Source organism: Semicossyphus pulcher, unplaced genomic scaffold, assembly GCF_022749685.1.
Source record: "Semicossyphus pulcher isolate SPU_LCO1_2020_fin unplaced genomic scaffold, fSemPul1.0.p SCAF_19, whole genome shotgun sequence".
In the NCBI taxonomy this organism is placed as follows: domain Eukaryota; kingdom Metazoa; phylum Chordata; class Actinopteri; order Labriformes; family Labridae; genus Semicossyphus; species Semicossyphus pulcher.
Window position 1 is genome coordinate 23,152,749 of NW_027211692.1, and position 20,086 is coordinate 23,172,834.

General features: G+C 40.0%; 1 protein-coding gene across 1 annotated transcript in view; it reads left to right on the forward strand.

The window, feature by feature from the left end:
• b3gat1a (beta-1,3-glucuronyltransferase 1 (glucuronosyltransferase P) a) overlaps window positions 1-20,086 on the forward strand; it is a 74,447-nt gene that overhangs the window by 37,294 nt on the left and 17,067 nt on the right. Inside the window, exons 2-3 of the mRNA XM_069668229.1 lie at window positions 332-555; window positions 19,759-19,932. The gene's annotated coding sequence lies outside the window, so the exon portion shown is untranslated. The remainder of the gene's footprint in view (window positions 1-331; window positions 556-19,758; window positions 19,933-20,086) is intronic.

Below are 20,086 nucleotides of genomic sequence, written 5' to 3' on the forward strand. Positions count from 1 at the left end.
CAAAATGTTAAATACCCAAATACATATCCAGCTGCAAAGGTGAAGTCCTAAAAGAAACACCATAAAAAGACGAAAACAAAAATCCAATCAGTTTCCTGTCTGTCACACAGCGTGCAACAGACACACTTTATGATTATCTCTCCTGACAGTTGTCCACATGTAAACATAAATCCTGTCACTGAACCACTGAGAATGACCTGGTGGCTGCTATAGAATGGCAGCGTCCCCTCCCAGCTGCCATCCTGCTCATTCCCTTTCTTCAATGCCCCTCATTGTGTGAGGAAGAGGAGGCCCATTCTTACTCATGTCTCTCGTGCTCTTGTTTCTTCAGGGGCCAGCCCAGAGGACGTGAAACTGTCCGCAGTTTGGATCTACCTATTGACACCGTGTTTGACCGCCTTCAACCGCACACATCTCTTCTGTCCAGACGGCACCAATTAAAGCAGGCCTGAGACGAAGAGTTGAGCTGCAGTATCCAACGACACCAACGCAAGGAGGAAAGGAATACACTGGAGGAGGGGCCTCCGCTTGCTGCAGACGGGCAGAGGGCTGCTTGTGAGTATCCTATTGTTCTCATTGTTATGAGGGGAACACATTTCCATACAACTGAGCAGCAGTGTGCTACACATTCCCAAGCATTTGAAATTTGAAAAATTCCAGTAGAGTAGATAATAAACTCATAACCAGGAAGTATTTCATCCAAGAATGAGTGCAAGATATTAATTTCATAACCTTGGAAGTCTTGCTCTGTTTTTTTTCACTGTCACTTATATGCCAAACAAACAAACACACAACCGCCTTATTTATTTTCGCTACAATGCAGCTTCATTTAAAACCTGTTCTAGCATCACAGGACATGGTTAAAGCTAAAAGGAGGATGCAGGTGAAGCATCCTCTGTCTTACTACTCCCTGTCTCACTCTATCACGGCTGTCTCCCTGCTTTCCGTCTCGCTAGCCGTCCAATAGATGTTCCATTTTCACCAGGAAATCCAGCAAAGAATTAGGTGGAGGGCAGAGGCAAAATGATCTGACAGATCCACTTACCTCTGCTGTCTATGATCCCCCTGGCCTCTGATAATTTCTTGGCTGTTATATATGTAGGCATAGCACATGGGGGCGGGGTTGGGAGGTGAAGAAGACACAGAGAGGAAGGTGTGAGAGCTGATGGTGCTGATGAAAAAGCTAAGGAAAGAATCCAAAGGTGTGGAGGCAGCAAATGATGAGATAGTGAGGACAGGGCAAGGGGGAAAAGTGAGACAGGTTTGGTGTAAAATTGCTTTTAGGCTCTGTTTTCTCCTCACTACCAAAGAAAATATCATGATTTATTACTGGCAGGCCAAGGGAAAGAATCTAAACCTTATACTCTCTTATTGCCTTTTGCCCAGTGCAAACAAACAAAATAAGAAATAAGACAGGTAAGCACAAAGATCTGTAGGACTTACATAAACCACAGTGCCCCAGGATCAAACCACAGGTCGATTGGAGCACGTCACATGGCATCAAAGTCTTTCCTGATATTAAGATGAAGGGATTTCAGACACTGATTAACAGCATAACAGAGAAATAAGATATTAGCTTTGACAAACAGGTAGCATTTCTAAGCCAGACTAGCGTCATTACTCATAGACCTTAATGGTCACTGGAGGATGAATCTGTGTCAGATTTTGAAGCGTTTTCCTCCAGCGACACAATAAGGTTGACATTTGAAGCTATTCCTGGCTTGTCTTCAAAACAGAATGAATTACTATGAAATTTAGTACAGACACTGTCTATGATGGATCCTAATGACTTTGGATCTTCTAGCTCCAAGACTAGTTTACAGTACTGGGAAAAATCTTAACATGTACATGATGGATTAGCACAAACATTTATTCAGACATTCATGGTTCCCAGAGGATGATGTGTGTGTGTGTGCCCACCGTCTACAACAATTAATGTGTATATACACTTGCTCTGATCCATGTTGGAGTTAAATTGCATTGTTGAGGGCAGTGTCAAAGAGGTATTGATTCAGGTCTGTGGTCATGTTCAGGAAGTTTGTAAGGTTGTTATATATAGGGCTTTGTTGTATTGCAACTGAAAGGCAGCATCACTTTAGATGGCTGACAAGCAAATCATATGTGGCTTCAACATGTGAGAAAAGGCCTAATTCCACAACATCTTCATCATCATAATCTTATTTACAGTCCTCTCTAAGCTTAGAGCCAATAGCATAAGTTACATAATAATTTAGATTTCACTCTCAACCCTTTTAATTGGTTCAAGCTGATTTAGCAACAGCTAATCAACATAGCAGCCTCTCATCATAGATTTATAGACGACCATGATTGCTGCCAGGGCGAAATTAACTCTTTCAGTCTGCAGGGAACTGTTGAAAGATGCCTGGCTGAAACACACTCCCCCTCGCACACACACACACGCACACGCACGCACTCATATGCAGATGAGACTTGTCTGTTCCTTCTGGCTGTCTCAGTAGAGCTGTCACACATGCTGCGTCTCGGAGCACCAGGAGACCGGGGTTGACTTGAATTAAACTGAGAGGATGTCCTTTCCAGATCTGCAGAGAGCCACAGAGACACATCCGCCCCCAGAGAGAGCCAGTCAAAAAGACAGAGGGAGAGGGAGAGGGAGAGATGAATGGAGGAAGAGAGGAAAAAGAAGGGAGGTGGGAGATGGTCTGAAGAGGCGAAGGAAGTTAATAAAAAAGAGGCAAGGAGAAATTGTCTGTGAGGGAGAGTGAGGGGAGATGAGGTGGAGAAAGAGGAGGACACTAGAATAAGAAGAAGGGAGGGGAGTTAAATTGTGGGTGTGTGTGTTCTTGGTACAGAAAAAGAGAGACGATGAGGGAGAGAGCAAAGAGAGAAGCTAGGCCATCAGACACAACTACAAAGTAACTCCTCTTCCCTCCCCGATCTGCTTAAAATCATACATGTGAGGTTAAATGTGTATCCACATTTTTACAACAACTAGACATCCCATGATACCACCTTCGCTTTAATCAACTATGATGGATTTTTATCACTTTATATTCTTTTTTATTACATAATATAATTTGATTACATTTTTAATGCTGGGTCTCTGCGCAACTATATAGTCAAGAGACTGATAATGTTTAGCTATACACTGGATGTGGTGCTTTTGTTTTGAATTAAGCATGCATTGATTTTACTGTTTAAATAATCATCATCAAGATCACAATCATTAAAAAGATCAATGTTGGCCTGGTGTATGTATTCTCTTGCACAGCTTATGCAAGAACTACCATGGATTGTGTTTCTGGGGCATACTGCTGTCACAAAAGTGACAATAATAGTTCTCTGTAGGGTTGGATGATTAGGCCAAGTCTAGGTTGAGACCATTCTGAGTCTGCAATGTTTTATTAAGCTCAGAAGAAGAAACTCTCAATATTTCTGTGACAGGATAATACAGCAAACTGGCTTCCAAAAAGATATAAAGTTATACACAGGAGAAATTGTTGTTGTTGTTTCTTTGTGGTGGCATCAGATGTAGTTATTAGAGTCGTATTAGGCTTTTGGACTAGGTCCAGGTGAAAAATATGTTCAGAAGCCAGTAAGCCTGCTTGTGCATCTGCCTTACACATTGATGAGAGTTAAGGGGTGAATAAATATCTTGGTGAACTTTATTTTTTTATTAAACTTTATATCAATGATAAATGGATAACTAAATGGATGCATTTGCACTGCTGCAAATAATAGACAAGAGGAGAAAAGAAAAAGACCAAATGAAAAAATGAAATCAATCAATTATTTATTCATCAGTGAGGAACTCTGATCTAATCTGTTTTGCATGTTGAACAGGCTGAGTTTCCTGGGATGTGGTGTTAAAGGGTGTGTATTTACACCCTGATTAATGTGTCATGTAGATGATCTAGCACCGTGGATGAATTGTGAATAAATAAATAAACACAAACTGTCTTACCCACCACCACTAACTGGTGGGTCGGGACCCAAAAATTGGTCGCAGAGCTGTTCGCAGTGGGTTGCCGATGTGTGCTTGAAAAAAAAAAGTGGTGGCAAAAAGTCAATGCTGCACTTTTATTTTGAAGGAAATGGGTTTCCTATGATAGAGTACAGTAGAAGTATAGTTTATTCACACCCACTGATTGGGTAATCCCAGCTACAGTTACATTTACATTCTTCAAACTTAACGAGCCCTATAGTAGCTGCATTTATGTTACACTTTTTTTTACTTTATTTCTGTATTTCTATTTTGCTTGACTATTATGCTGTTGTGTTTTGTGAAGTTGACTTACTGTGATATTTCGTTCCATATCAGGTCCAAACTTTCCCATTTTTCATTAAAGAAATTTGAGTGGTTGAGAAATTTAAATGTCACACACTGGTCTAGCAGGTACAATGACTTCTGACATTGTTTTCACCCTTATCCCTATGTCCTGTAGCTTTACCTGACTCTAGCTGTTACATTACACTGAAGGAAACAAGGAAACTCCTTACATTTCTATTTGGATAACCACAACATTTTGCATTCGAGCCAGGTGTTTCATCCTGTTGAAAATGTAAAAACTGATGTCAGAGAAACACAGTCTACTTGATTGTATTTCATTTAATCCTTTTTTGTTTTTATATCAAAGGCATGGTTATGCTTAAGCATCACCATAAAAGGAGCTTGACATTGAAGCCTTGTCTCTTCAAGAATCTTCTACTATGATTTTACCTCTCGAGGCACTCGAGCTCTCCCTCCCAGTGTCAATCACTCTGCAGAAAGAGGAGATATTCAACACATACTGAACCTACTGAAATATATGAAAGCAGCGAAACACCTTTCTGCTAATGAAAAATATAGTAATAACACATGTGGCTGAATATTTCTTTCAATTGTAAACACATGGTACATTTTCAGTGATTACTCATATTGTTGTGGACTGTGTCAGTTTGGGAGTATCAGGACTCTGCTAATAAACAATATTGACAGTAATTATAGGTATAACAGCTGCATATAAAAGAGACAGTGTTTAGATGTTGAACTGTAGGTCAGAGAAAAAAAACAGTGGTTCCACTTTATGTGTTAATCTGCCTCAGTCTTAATCATAGCTGCAGCATTCAGACTAATCCCCTAAACAGTAGTACATCACTGTCTAAAGAGCTAAGCATATACAGAGCAGTGCAGTCTATGTTTAGAAAAAGCTTACAGTAATGTATAACCCGACCTACAGTAATGCTGCATAGCACATTTAGAATAGGCCATTTTTTCTATCCAACCTCCAGGCATTGTTATTAACCGTTAATGCTTTTTTCCCTTTCTTTTCTAGCGTCCTGTATTTCTCTCTCGCCTCAGATGATAAACACGCTAGAGACCAAGGATTTTGTAGAACAAGATATTGGAACATAAATTATTGAGTGAGAACACGTTTCCCCCCAAAAAATCATCCAATGTATTTTCTCCGTATGCCTGCAAACTATACAATCTTTGAACTTCCTGTCTAGATGTTGGTGCGGTGTTAGGGTGAGCTTTTTACTTTTAATACACTGAAGACTTTGTTCATCATTATTGCACCAGCGAATCTACTGTGAGTTCTTTGCAGCAGTTCTTCTGCCCTTTGTTGCACACACTCTTTGTTCTACTAACACAAACCTGATATGCAGAAATTCTACAGGCTACGTTTTCTCATTATAATTTTAGGACATACGCTGCTGAATCATTCACATTAATGACTACATTTTAAGCATGAGACACAATCATTGTATGTGATTACTTACACTTAGGGGAAATAAGCAGTTCAAGATAATAACACACATTTGATGGTTTAGAAAGCTTTTAAAAGCACCAATATATTTTCTTCACCACTTACACTACAATTACATTTGTCCCACTGGCAATTTTCTGTAGCATTAATGCGTGCAAGTCATGCAAGCTTCAAAATGGTTGATTTGCGATGAAAAAGCAGCCGACAGGAAAGTGCTGTGAAAATGAGTTTTTCTGCTTTTTCATTTATGTGACGTTCCACCTGTTATTTTCTTTATAATGCATAAACCAAGGCAGACCTATGAACCTTCAGTGAAACAGCCCACTAGTTTCTAAATTGTTAGGAAATGTATAACTGCTTTGAAACACGCGAAAGAGAAAATGTGTGCAAAACAAGTTCTTTCAATATTTTATACTACTGTAAGATCTGCTTACAGTCTGTGTTCAGCAGCTGAGAGCAGGGATGCAAAATGTTGAGCATGTGCTCAAGGACACAGATTTCTCAGACACGGATAATGTCATATTGTGAGGTTAGAAGGAGTAAAAAGTGTTGTGCCATGATGCAACTGTTTGCAATTTCATTGTTATCATGAGAAATGTCTCTTAACGTTTCCCCCTTAAACATTGAATTATTCAGTGCACAGCAACCTGGTTTCGGAGTGTTACCCACCCACAGAGGAGTTGTATGGCACAGTTACGGTACCAAACATAGAACAGAATGCCAAATCATGATGAATAACAAGTCTTTCTTAGCATACAAAAAGGCCAAAATGAACACAGCAGATCATTGAAAATTCAGCATTTGAACAGGTCTTTTCCTTCTAAACTAACATGACCCAAATAAATGGTTCAGTCTCCCAGACATTTTCCGGATTTATCCATGAGCCAGCTGGCTGCAGAACTGTATGGTACCTGCTCACAGTGGGTTCCTGCAAGATGAGATAACTAGGACTGCTCTAAGAGTCAGCCAGCTTCTGGGGAATAGTCAAAGTTGCTGTTGAGATGTCTGATGAAACCCCACATACATAAAGACGACATGCAGCCGTATGTGCACACACAAAAACCCCAGCACAAATATAAACACATCCTCTTGCACGCACATACTAACCGGGAGATCCTGAAGGCTTTTAAAGAGCTTAAATCCCCCTGAAGCCCATCAGACCACATCAGTGTGTTAGTGTGTAAGTGTGTGTCATACACAGCTCTAGGCCAGACCAACTAGCATTGGTTAGTAGGAGAACAGTCTTAACTAAAGCACAACTCGGCAGAATTGCACCATCTCCTTTGGGAGGCAAAGAGGGATACGTCAATGTTGTCTCGCCCTGCAGCGATACAGCCCAAACAAACCTGTGAGGCCGTCTCATTGCTCTATTTTTTAACCCAACATAACACCGCAGTATGATGTGTAGTGTTTGGAAGGAGCATTGATTTTTTTAATCCCTGTGTCAAGAGCTTTTTGCACTGAATTATAGTTAAAAAGTCTCCCAAATAAGTCTTACCAGGTAAGATTAAAGTCCAATTAAACACTGAACCAAGTAGATAGAATTTGGACCAATAAGTGAACAGATGATGAAGTAACTCACTGTGACTGCAACACACCTTATCTTAGTTACTATTTCACTGATCCGTTGTATATAAAGCGGCATTGTGCAAAAGAGCCTGCTCATTTAGTATACAAATGTATTTTCGCACTGCTCCCTGGCTTGATTAGAGTGAGGGAAAGATTGTCTGGGGTTGAAAGAAACCAATGTTGACTGGAAAAGCACAAATCATGTGGCCAGTTTCACATATGGATTTCAGAATTTGATGACAGTGTTAGTTGAATACAAATTGTGTCCTTAGATTTGTCTTGTGAAGTTAGAAAGCTTCACTACAGTAAAAACAGACTTCACTCAGCAAGAAAAGTTAGCCTCTCACAGTTAGCATCTCAGCCCTCATAAAAGTCTGAACTTAAGCAACATTATACAGTGCTGGATGTTTATAGTAGTGCATACATTAGTCATTAATTCTCAAAGTAAAATGTTCTGTTGTATAACTATTGTATAACATATTCTGCAGGAATGATGGGAGCTGAGCTGGTTCAGATTTGAAAAAATTTGTTTGTATGTTTTAGCCCGAAATCATGACAAATTAGTCCTACAAAAAATACTCATGAATTATGGACTTTTTAGATATCTGTCTGGTTCTAAGTGAAATTCCGGGTCAAAGCATTTTCTAATAAGCACAGTGTCAGCCCGGCACAGGAAGGTTCATACCAATGTCTCAGGCAAGGAGAGAACTGTTCAATGATGTATTGTACAGCCAAGGTCAAAGAATAACTGTACTTACTGTACTGTAACTATCATCCAACATTCATACAACAACTATACATGTTCTCCCATCCATAAACAGTTCATCATGTTATGCAATAATTCTGTGCAATGATTTCTGCTACACTGTGCAATATTACAACAAAAGTATGTATCTGGTATTAATCATATGACTACACACCATGTGTGTTTTGATTTAAAAAAATGACATTGACTTAAAATGACTATTTTCTGTGCATAAAAACAACCCCTGCATATCTTTCAACAAGGAAAACACGTGTGCATAGTTTGAATATTTTTTTCATTATTTTGTTACTGTTATTATTTATATTGTCATATTTTTTTAATCGTTTTATTGCCACCTTCTTTTTTATTATTTGAGTACTTAATATGCCTGTTTTGTGAGCTGCTGTAACGACTAAATTTCCCCTGGGGGATCAATAAAGCTTATCTTATCTTAAGAACATTGACTTTGCAAGAAAGATGTCTGTTGAGCCTTACCAGACAGTCATGAGTTACGTGTATGATGCTAGATCATTGCAACATACTCGATTATTTTCTACTACACACAGCCATCATGTCATCCATCAGGTGTAGTTCCTCTGGAACAATCAGTAACACCTTGTTTGGTCTGTAATGCTCTTATCACCCTTATTTTCTGGGAACCCAATACTGAGAAGCATCATTATTATCTAGTTCTGTCAAAATTATAGTTCAGTGTCTGCAGATTGTGTGTGTGGGTGCAGACGCAAAGAAACAGAAGAATGAACACACAAATGAATAGATGAAGATTACTAGTTGTTGTCTGACTATATCATGGAACACAATCAAAACAGAAAAGGTGAAAATGAACAGCGACATTTGATTGTTTTGAGCTTGCCAACCATGACAAAGCACACTGACACACATATACACACACACACACACATTCAGTTTGTGGACGGGTTAAGACCCAGACAAACACGCAAACACATAGACTCATAGCTGCATTAAAACTATGTGTCAGACTGTGTTGGACTAAGAGGCTGATCAATAGCAAGCTGGCAAAAGTCCTCTCAAATGCTCAACCATAGGTTATTCTATAATGCAACAGTGAGAACAGGCCATTACTCTGCTAACTGACATCTCTAAATGTTCAAGACACATTGGCATCAGAATGGCAAGGAAAGTACATCCTACTCAAAGATGGTGAGACGCTGTCAACACTATTTTGGCTTTCTTCCTAGAGTGATATAACTTTTGGAATTAGTTTTCTTCCTCTATCAACAAATTCACTGTAAGAAATGTAACAAAGACTGAGAGCACCTGTAAAATAAACACGATTTTACACGATTTACAGCAAACATACATGTGAGATGATAAGGAAAGAACACAGAATTATCACCATCTAATGTTCATATAATCAGCCTCTGTCATAAGTTATTAAAGGTGTAAAGTCTTTGAAACACAGCCAGATTGAGCAAATAATTCAATACTTGACATTATTACATGACCACAGTTAGATGATTGATTGTGTTAAACCAATGACCTTTCCTCTTGCTTAATGTTTATAATCCATCCCTCTGACAAATATCCTTTGTCTCTGTGAAAGGTCAACAGGCCACAGGGGTCAGTCAAACTACAGGGATACACTCATCAAAGTCATGATGATGCGTCACCTTCAAGGGGTCAGAGAGACAGGTTGATTCGTTACCCACCAAGAAATCTACTTATTATCTGCATTTCAGTACAAAGGAAGTGATGAATGTTTTGTGACTGAACAAGGCTTCACTTAGGCTGAAATATGATAATTATGATAATCTGCAGTCTGCAGGCGAAGTGAGATGTTATTCAAATGAAATATGCATGCATTGGCATCTGATGCCGCACTAAGAGCCGGTGACCGTAAAAACAGAATTAACATCATTCTGCTTTAACATGAGAAGCTGTTAGGAGGATTCACTGTGCAGTGATATGGGTCTTTAAACTGGCTGCTGATTGTGCAATCAGCGTACATTGAGAATTGCGTAAAGGCAAAGGCTAACACTGTGAGTGTTGAATGCATTACTGATAATAACGGATTGTAGCTCACTCCTCTCCATGTTCTCCCCTCTAACTTTGTTATTGTCCAACCCTTCCTTCCTGTGGACTTCATAGCTGAATGGCCTAATTGGAGCCATTTCCACATATAATGTGGCAACCCCAAGAGGGCTCATTATAGATGCTGGGCCGATCCACCTCGGCTATTCTTCAGCCACCCCCTCATCAGGGTCCTATGACTCAGTCCAATGACAGATACAGTAGGGCTTCCTTCAGCCTAAAGGCTATCGATCACCATTAGAAGGGAGAAGTCATGCTGGCCTTAGTGTGTGACTGTGTTAGTGTGTTTGTGTGCTTATGTGCGTCTTTGTCACCAGGGGCACAGGGAGAGTTGCCGCATAAATGACTCACTTTTGCATCAAATTTAAAGTAAAGAGACCAACATAATGGCCCCTGATTTATAGCAAAATGAAGCATATGGCAAAGATATACTGCGCAGCAAAGAATTAGAAAAAGGCACCTCCTTTCTAAAAGTTTATTATGAAAGTTATTTTATAGGAATAGTTTGACGTTTTAGGAAATGATTTGCTTTCTCACAGGGAGTTAGATAACAAGAGTGATATCATACCCTCTGTGTCTGTCTGGTCAATATAAGGCTGCAACCAGCAGCCAATTAGCTTAACTAACCACAAACACAGTGAGCAGAGTGAAAGCTCTTGCCTGGCTCTCACCCAAGGAAACTAAATCCAACAACTTGTACCTCTAAAGCGCAGTAGTAATCACTTTACATCTCCTTTTTAAATCAGTAACCCTGATTAAAATTACAAGTTGCAGTTTAACAAGGGTTATGTGTGTAAAAAAGTTTTTGCAAGGTCCAATTACTCAAGTCCAAAAGTTTTGATGCACATTACTTCCCATAAAACTAAAACCCTCTTTGTAGCTGTTTTTGATGGAACAGAAGCAAGCTAGCTGTTTCCCGCTGTTCCCGGTCTTTGTGCTAAGCTAAGATAAGCTAATCTCCCGGCCGAAGCGTCTTATTTACCGTACAGGCATGAGAGTGGAATCGATCTGTACATCAAAATCTCGAAAGTAAATACGTTTTATTCCCACATGTTGTTATAGCAACTGCAGTTTGACCATTTAAGCTTTGTAAGTGTGCACATGCTTGCTACATATAGCTAAATTACAGCATTACTGTGCTCTTGTTAGTTAAAGGCACGTCTGGTTTTGTAACTAAATGTCTAAAGTTACATTTTAGATTTGGTGCTGATACACGCTATTTGAGGTCCTGTCCTTCCCCTATTACCATCCCTGTGACACAGTACAGCATTTTTCACAGATGCTTGCACAGCATCCACAAAGCTTCAAATTGCCTATGTATTTGGTGACAGCACTGCCTGTGAAGACATGCCGTCAGTCACCACCGTGCTCTTTATCTCAGCAAAGTCATTGCTCCGTTGAGTCAGTGACACCTCTGTAATGTAGCATCAGCAGACACACAGTCGCTGTGTCAACACTGTTCTGCCGGTGTCATCTTTCTGTGCCCCCGGGTGCTCTTTGAACGCAACTGTGCATAGCAGCATACAAGCAAAGAAGAAGGACAAATAATAATAGCAAGAGATAAGCATGATTTGAAAGGCCAGGAAGGAACAGATTATGAAGGCTTGGGTTGAAATGTCAAAGTTCCTTGTTTTTACACGGAAACTATGTTGTTCTGCTACTACCTTCGACTCGCATTTTACATCATCACTTAAATGACATTTTACCAGAGGTCCTTAAATGTCACTGCTTTTAAGATGCTATTCAAAATACGGTGCTGAACTGGTGAATATGTGTTAGACTGATTTTGATATAGAATTTGAAATATTAGTGTACAATGACTGACATAAAGACTGCTGCCAAGAATAATAGTCATATACAGTCCAATCAAAGTCATTTAATTACATAGATAAGGTTTTTTTGGTTTTCAGTACGAGCAGGAATCACAAACTGAAATGTAAGCAAAAAGATTTCTGTTTGCTCATTTATATTGTTCACGGCATTTGGTCTGCATTCCTATATGTCAAACAAGAGTGGCCTTTATGATATCATTGTGTGCATAAAATCATGCACACGGCATTAGCAAATGGTATGACTCATGTGTATTAAGCATGCGGGAAATAATAGTAATAATGATGATGTATCCAGCCACTAATTACTAAAGCTATTAAATTAGTCTCCACCACAAATTAACAGTCTCCTGGGGGCTGTGTTTTACTGGCAGGTTCAATACTAATGACAGCTTGTCATAGAGGGACATCATATATACCAACACTCTAACTAATTATGTAATTCAGAAAACAGAGATAGACATTAGCAAAAGCATGTGTGTTGAGTCCATAATTGTTATGTATGATGTTCATATGCCTCAACAGCAGACCTATTCATATAACCTGTACTTATCCTTTGGAAGGTTTTCTGAACACACATGCAATCCATCAGCCCTACACTGATTTGAATTCATACATGCAGCTATGAAACACTTCTACACCTTAGAGAAATCCAGTTTTATCAGATTGGTCACCGAGTTCCACTCCATCTTCCCCCCCCAGATTTTTCTCTCCTATCTTAGGCCATTGGTTTACCCATTTGTTCTTTTTCATCCCATCACTTGCAAATCTCAGATTTTCTTATTCATGGTGGATGCAGATCAGGACAAGTATTTAATATCTTTCATCCATTCATTTCAATTAATTCAGTTGTTTATTAAAATTTCCTGATTCCTTCAGATGTCCAAGGATTTGATCCGTTGTCTATAAACCAGTTTGTTTTCTTAACAGAGACTCTCTTAAAAGTCTTCACAAACGTCTCTTTTTATCTTATTTCCCAGTCTAAACAAAACTCTGGGCTACACTGTCACTACACTGGATCAAGTCCCCAAGGTTTAATTAGCAATGATCAGATTCATTATTATATATATTTTCTCTCCACAAGAGCATATAATTGGGGGACTTTGACGCAGGGGAATCTTTCAGTGGAGCAATCCCTGGTCTAACCCTCATTAAGGAACTCAGAGCTCAGCAGAGCTAGCATGTTGGAGTCTGAGAGCGAGATGATTCAGAAGAGAGTTTGAACACCTTAACTCTCTCTCAGGAAGCAGGCTTTAATTAGCTAATGAATCTTGGAGCTCCCTCCGTCGACCTTTGACCTTATGCTGAGGCTTAATAAGCTTGTTCACAGCGCGAGACATGTCACATGCGGTTGAAATCAATGCCCTCTACAGCAAAAGGTTTTAATGAGATAAACACTGTGCTGTCCCTATTATTGTTAGGAACTGTTGAAGTTCACATTCATGAATCATACCTGGAGACCCTCTAAAGGTTGTAATGTATCGATTTTCTGTCATTTTCAACAAAAGCCTTCCCTTCAATGATGGATATTGCTTGTGATGTTGATGGCACACAAAGGATCCTACAACAAGTTCTATTTTTCAGTACAAGCAAAGCAGTGGCAGCAGTGAAACACCATCTAAACTATGAGTAAAATATTTAATTCCTTGTTGCTACAGGGGGCAAATTACACAGAAAAAACGGTTTTGAGGGCCAGTTAGTATATGGAGTTGAAAAAGGTTTTTAGCATTTAAGCAAGTTATATTTACAAGCTAAGAAATATAGGGTCACACAGCCCCACATAAAATGGATTTTACAGTTTGGGTTTGGGTCTCTTTGGGTTCTGGGTTTATAGTGCATCCCACAACAGCAACACACATTTCTTTTACGAGCAGACGAAAAGAGACACGGACGCACAATATGAAGCCCATGAAGAGATGAATGTAACAATGAATTGTTTTCCTCTCACGTTTGGATGGAATCGTATTACGTTCTTTCTTTATTGCATGATATATGGAGTAGGCCTATGATGGGTTGCGGGTTGTCTCTATAGACTCAGATTTATTAAGATAAAATAGTATCAATCTTCTCACAATCTCGGATCCCAGCTGTAGTCTGACGACGACATACCTGTGAACATGCCAATGCATGTAGCTAAAGGCTTCCTTTTCCGCGTGCTGCATTGTATACAGAAAAAGAACCAGTTTTTCTTCTGATTTACTTTAATTAACCGGTCTTACCTTTGCTGAAATTTCAACATCATGATGCAGATTTGTAAAAAGTAAAAACAAAGCTTTGTCTGGTCTGTCCTCAAGAGGAGAAGAAAACTGCTTTTAAAATGCACCTTTGTTGAACGGAGGTCGGATCGGCTTTCGTAACACTGCGTCAGGGAATTTATCTCAAGTTGGATTTTAGATCTAGCTGTTAGCATGCAGATGTCTGTTTAAAAAGATTAATGAGAAGCTAAAATCAGATAGCCGCTGATGGGAGTCGGGATGTCATTATGGCGCATTACATTCCTCCTGCTTTTGCTCTCCATATGGACTGTTTTTCCTGCATACGCTGCAGCCTGCTGACACGAGATTGGTCAATACTACTCAATATTACTTAGTTTAAATGGCAAAATCACAAGCCTGAGATAGCCCTTCAATGGATTTGTTTAAATCTGTATTCATTAGATAAGTAAACCAATGACTGCTATCTTGATTAAGTTATAATCGGGGGTAGATTCCAGGAGCCAAAATGAGCAAAAACTATGAGACAGTGCACTTATTACTCCTGTCTCTCCCTGCGGTCTGCCTAAGATGACATCTCCCTTGACTTTATTCTGATCAGAGCTGACCCGACATGGCAGGTCCACGTCTCAGTGGCAGCCTCGACGATCCTGGCGGAGGTCCGTCAGTCTGTTCAGTCAGCTGTGAGAGACCGCATGATGCTCCCTGGTCCAGCATTGGAAATGTGCCCTGAGTGAGCTGAACTATAAATTAGTCTGAATAAGTTAAGGGCGGGCTGCGCTATGCTATCCCCCGTAGATATCAGCAGAGAAGAACCTGCCTGAAGGTTGGTGCTCTTAAATCTTTTATCATTGCTGAGGCAGCCTGATCCAGGCATGGATTGGGGCCATCAATCAGGGCCAATGCTCACAGCTAATGGGTTATTCAAGTTTTCCTGAAAATTAAACAGCCATCCTCATGTAAATCAAGCATGAGAAACAGCTCTTACTGCGACGCCTTTTGGCTAATTTCTGGTATCATACAGCATTTACAGTGATTGAGCTAACTGGGCCTGTGCTCTGCAACTAGTAAAATAGTGAAAATCTGACCCATTAAAGTGGCCATGTTCTGCAATATAGATTCATCACACTTAAAATAGTCTTTCACTGATGATGCACAAATTATTGCCATTGTCCATTCATCTAGTTAGTTATAATCCAGTTAGCATGATTTAAGCTCAGCCATAATGACATGGTCGTAAACAACATAGCTTTCTTTCCTTTCACAGGCCACCACAGTATTAAAGTAGTAGCTGCCTTCCCTTCCCTGCATTGCTATTATTAGCCTGACTCTTTGCAGGCACATGTATCATGAGGAGAGGATCAAATTTTAAAGAGACTTGCTCCATGGCAGGTGTGAATTGGATTGATGGGACAAGTAACAGAAAACTAGCGTGAAAGGCGAACTTTCATTCAACCCAAACTAAGAACATGAATGGTAGCAGGCACAGGCAAGGAAAACCTCAAAGATCTTCCTCTTTAATTTGATGGAAGGAAAGAGGAAAGACTATGTATAGTTTGCCATTTATAATGCCTTACATTTTTCTTTCTATCCCAGACATATAAAATGTGTAATATTGTAAGCTGTCGGTCACATCAGTGTCACCAAGGCGAATATGTGTACATTTATTAAACTTGTAAAGATTTTGTGGCTTGAAATGTGACAGCAGGACTTTATAAGAATCAAAAATGTCAGAGAAAGCCTCGACAGATCACTTGCTCCTGGCTTACTGTACTTCAGAAGCAATTAGGCCTGTTTGAATCAATGCTCTTATATTGAAAATTCTTTTTTAATGACATCTCTAGGCGAAGCTTTTTTTGGGGGGCAGTGACAGAAACATCAATAATGATCTATTGCGCCTTGTCTTCTAAGAATCGTCAGATATCCCCGAAACTGTTCTGGGCTTCACCAAGTTGGTCAGAGACCAATAAATTTCTAAAGTGAAGGGAACAATTGGACACACCAGGACACACTATCTCCAGAGAGCTTCTCTACCCTGTCGACTGGAGAGTACATCAAAATATTGCCGCAAAGCTAGCAAGGAAAAGATTATGTTATTATTGGTCCTCGGGAAATAGGAGATGGTCGGGGCCGAGGGAGCTCAAAAGTCAGAGGCAGACTCGATTACAAACTTGGAATCGTGCCCCTGCCTCTTCTTTGAAGACTCAGCTCCGCAAATCTAGAGAAGGGGAGGAGGAAGAGGTTGAATGTGTGAGCCTGCAGTACTGATCTGATGACTCTTATATATACATCAGTGTAAAGGATTGTGCAATAGATTACCAAAGTTTACTGTTCAGCGCCTTTCTTTAGCCAAAACAAGTATACATTTCAACAGATTTCCAATATTTTATTGTTATACAGTATAATGGTTGAGCTGTTATATTATGTCACAAAAAGCTTTAATTTTTGTTGACACTGAGGCTAAACTGAATACAAGACTTGACTGGCAGCCAAGTCCCACGCTTCTAACATCTCATAGTCTTCGCCAGTGGATTGAGTTTGGATGCACCCGATACCACAAGAGAAATGCAGTGTTTACAGCCCCCCTCACCTCACCTTTTGGGGGTAACGGTGTTAGTTCAACAATCAGTAGGCTATAACAATTTTCACACATTGCGTTGTTGCTGTGATTCTTTATTAATCAGCAGCAGGTGTTCTCTTCACAGCTGGTTAACTCATGCTGATGTGAAAGGCTGTCAAGCTTCATTGTCTGCCATTGGCTGCTGTAGTCTTTGCTGTGTATTCTTGCCACATCACACAGTTCAAGTGCCATAGACACAAACAGGTCGCCTGGGTGCTGGTTAGCCGCAGAGGCTAACAGCTCCTCTTCACATATTTGTAGTGGAAGGTCATTGGCTACATTAGTGTGACAAAACAGATTAGAGTAAAATCCCTTAGAGGATGTTCTCAGACAAGAATGTACTGTAGATTTAATTTATACATTAGTCACAAACTTCAGGTCTGACTAAGAGTATACAGCCATGTTGTTCTCTGAGGTTATATTTGGGCACAACAGTATAATTTTAGCATGCTAACATGTTCACAATGCACATGCTAACATGCTGATGTTTATCAGGTAGTGTATTATTGTCTATTATAATTACTTAACTTTAACTTGTTTACTTAGCTCACAATCTTGGTTTAATGTGTTAGCATTAGCAAATAACAATTCCTCAACCTGATGTTCAAGGTAAAGTAAAGGGACAGAAATTAAGTTGGTTTTCTTCATCTGGGGAAATAAGCAAAAGTGTTATAATTGCGATCCGTTTATAGATGTTGTTATTTAAATCCGGACCACAGGGGTGGACAAATTGACAATGCTATCCCTAAAGCAATGTCGCTAGCATAGCTGTTAAAGCTAGTTTCAAGTTAACTCGTCCTTAAAAAGGGTTAAAAGTTATTCTTCTATGGTCCAACTCAGCTGAAGTGGTAAAAAAAACTGTGTGCCAAAAAGGATAAATGATTGCATTCACATCTCAAAACAAGCATTTGCACCTGCATATACTGTATACTGTACATAACAGCAATGTGAGTTCCAGCTCTTTTAGCTGGCAGCGTGTGCCATGTTGTTTTATTACTCCAAACAGTTTCTTTTAAAAAATGAGACCCTGCTGTGGCCTGTTGGAGGGTGTAATATCTTGGCAGTTTGTTGTAGTACTATACTGTCTTTCCATCTGTTTAGCTCGATCACAATGCACAGAAGAGGGGAGTGTTGCTTGCACAGAAATCAGTGCGACAACACTGTCATCGCGAGTCCACATCAACTGTGACTGTATATATAGATGGACAATGCGTCTCCATCTGCTCCCATTGTACGAAATTGATGCCAAAATAGCCCCTGTGATAGGCGCTGCCATCTTGCAATGGCAACGTCATATGGAGCCACAGACTACGCAGTAGAGATCGGCGAGTGAAGCGGCCGTAGCCACTTCCACTAACCCAAACACACACTTAACTTATCGAAAAAACAGTAAGGATCCCGCACACCGGCGTGTTTAACAGCAGAAAAGCTTCTTTGTGTTGGTCTGAGGTTAACGTTCACAGGTATGGAAACTTCAATGACTGCAGTGATTGTTTTAGTTACGTTTCCACTCGCGGATCGTCCTCTGCTCTGCTCAGGCGGAACTGATTAGCTGCAGGAGCTGAATTTGTCAACAGAGCTGTCAATCATCATTTTGACAGCATCAAATAACTAATTAAAAATAAACTTGTCAGAAAAATGAACACTTGGACGTAAATCAGCATGATAAGAACTGACTATAATGACAGAAACTATGTTTGAGAAAAATTTATTGGGCGTGTATTTTGATTTTATAGTTTGACCCATGTCCCACCTGTTTACATGGAGGAGGCGGGCTTTATGACCTATACTGCAGCCAGTCAGCAGGGGGCGCCCGAAATGTTTTGGCTTCACTTTTAGGGAGCCATCATGTCGTCCATCTTTTTATACAGTCTGTCTACATGCATGACAATACCAGCCTGGCAGCGACAGTAAAGCCTTTCTATCACGGCTGTTTAGTTATTTTTTGTCGCAACAGTACTTGCTTGCCGCTGTCATAAAAGGCAAACAATGCAGAAGCTATACTAAACCATGAAGACCGTTTGTGGTATTCATCTTTTATTCCTGTTTCCACACAGCTGATCCCTCAGATGCACAATCCTGCAGTTTGAGAAATTGGACAATGAGTCAGAGCAATCTGAAAATAGATTGTTTTGAAATTTTATGCACATCAAGTACAAACACCCCCTACTGCATGACTGGATCACAGGCAATTTGGCTTTTTATACACTAGTATGCCTTAGTAAAATGATTCTGGGACTCTGCTGTTCATTCTCCAAAACCTACATATTAGCAGTTTATATGAGTCTCTATTACAAAGCCTCTAGAAATACAGTCTGCAGCCATCCGGGTTTGGAGCTGATGCAGCGTGCAGACATCACTGGCTGACTGAAGCGTAAGCCTCCATAGAAGCAGCGTTCCCTCAGATGTATTTGAATAAGACATGATGCCAGTTTATTTTTGTAACATCCCCCACCCCAGACTGTTGGCAAGCAATGGAGTTGTGACTAACCCTCTTCCCGTTTCCACATGAGGCATAAAGAAAAAATAAAAGCACACAGTCTTTTCAGTTCAGATTCTATGAGTCAAAATGACTTATATACACAGTGTTAATTGCAGCATTGTAAATTAGCAGTGGTGTATCACAGGGGAAGGGAATCATCCTGTGAATCTGAATAATGTGCGTCCAAATTAGACTTCAGTACTTTATACTGACACACTTTTTGTCGGCTGCAGCTCCAGCCCAGGCTCTTTGATGTTAAATAATGAATAGACTTCACACAGCCAAACTGCTCATGAAGGTGTAGCCAAGAATCTCTGTCAGGCATTTGACTCTTAGGCTCTGTCCAGACGGCTATGTTTAAACCAGCCTGACTGTCCTTGAATGTCTCATGGGGGGCCAAATTAAGGTCCACAGTGTAAAAATCCAAATAGAGATAGGCATTCACAATCTGTCATTATGATAACTGATCATATTCAATGAAATGTCCTCATTTCACAGGTCTGAACCCAGTGTTGCCTGTCTGCAGGAGTAGACACGGCAGAGGAAGCGGAGAGGGAAATGGTCGGCTGAGGTGTCATGGAGAATGTCACCACAACGTAGCTCGTCCAATATGCAGTGTGGTCTTCCCTGCTGCACATCACCAGTGGTGCCATGATCCAGTTATAACTGTGGGTGAGCATCCAGAGCTTTTTTTTCTTTGAGTTATATAAATATATTAAAATATATATACAGGGAATTTCACTGATCTTACAAATCCTAGTTAGTTTCCAGTTTTATATCTTCTGTGGCTCTGGAGAAGATTTGTCAGTAATAAGCCCAACTGATA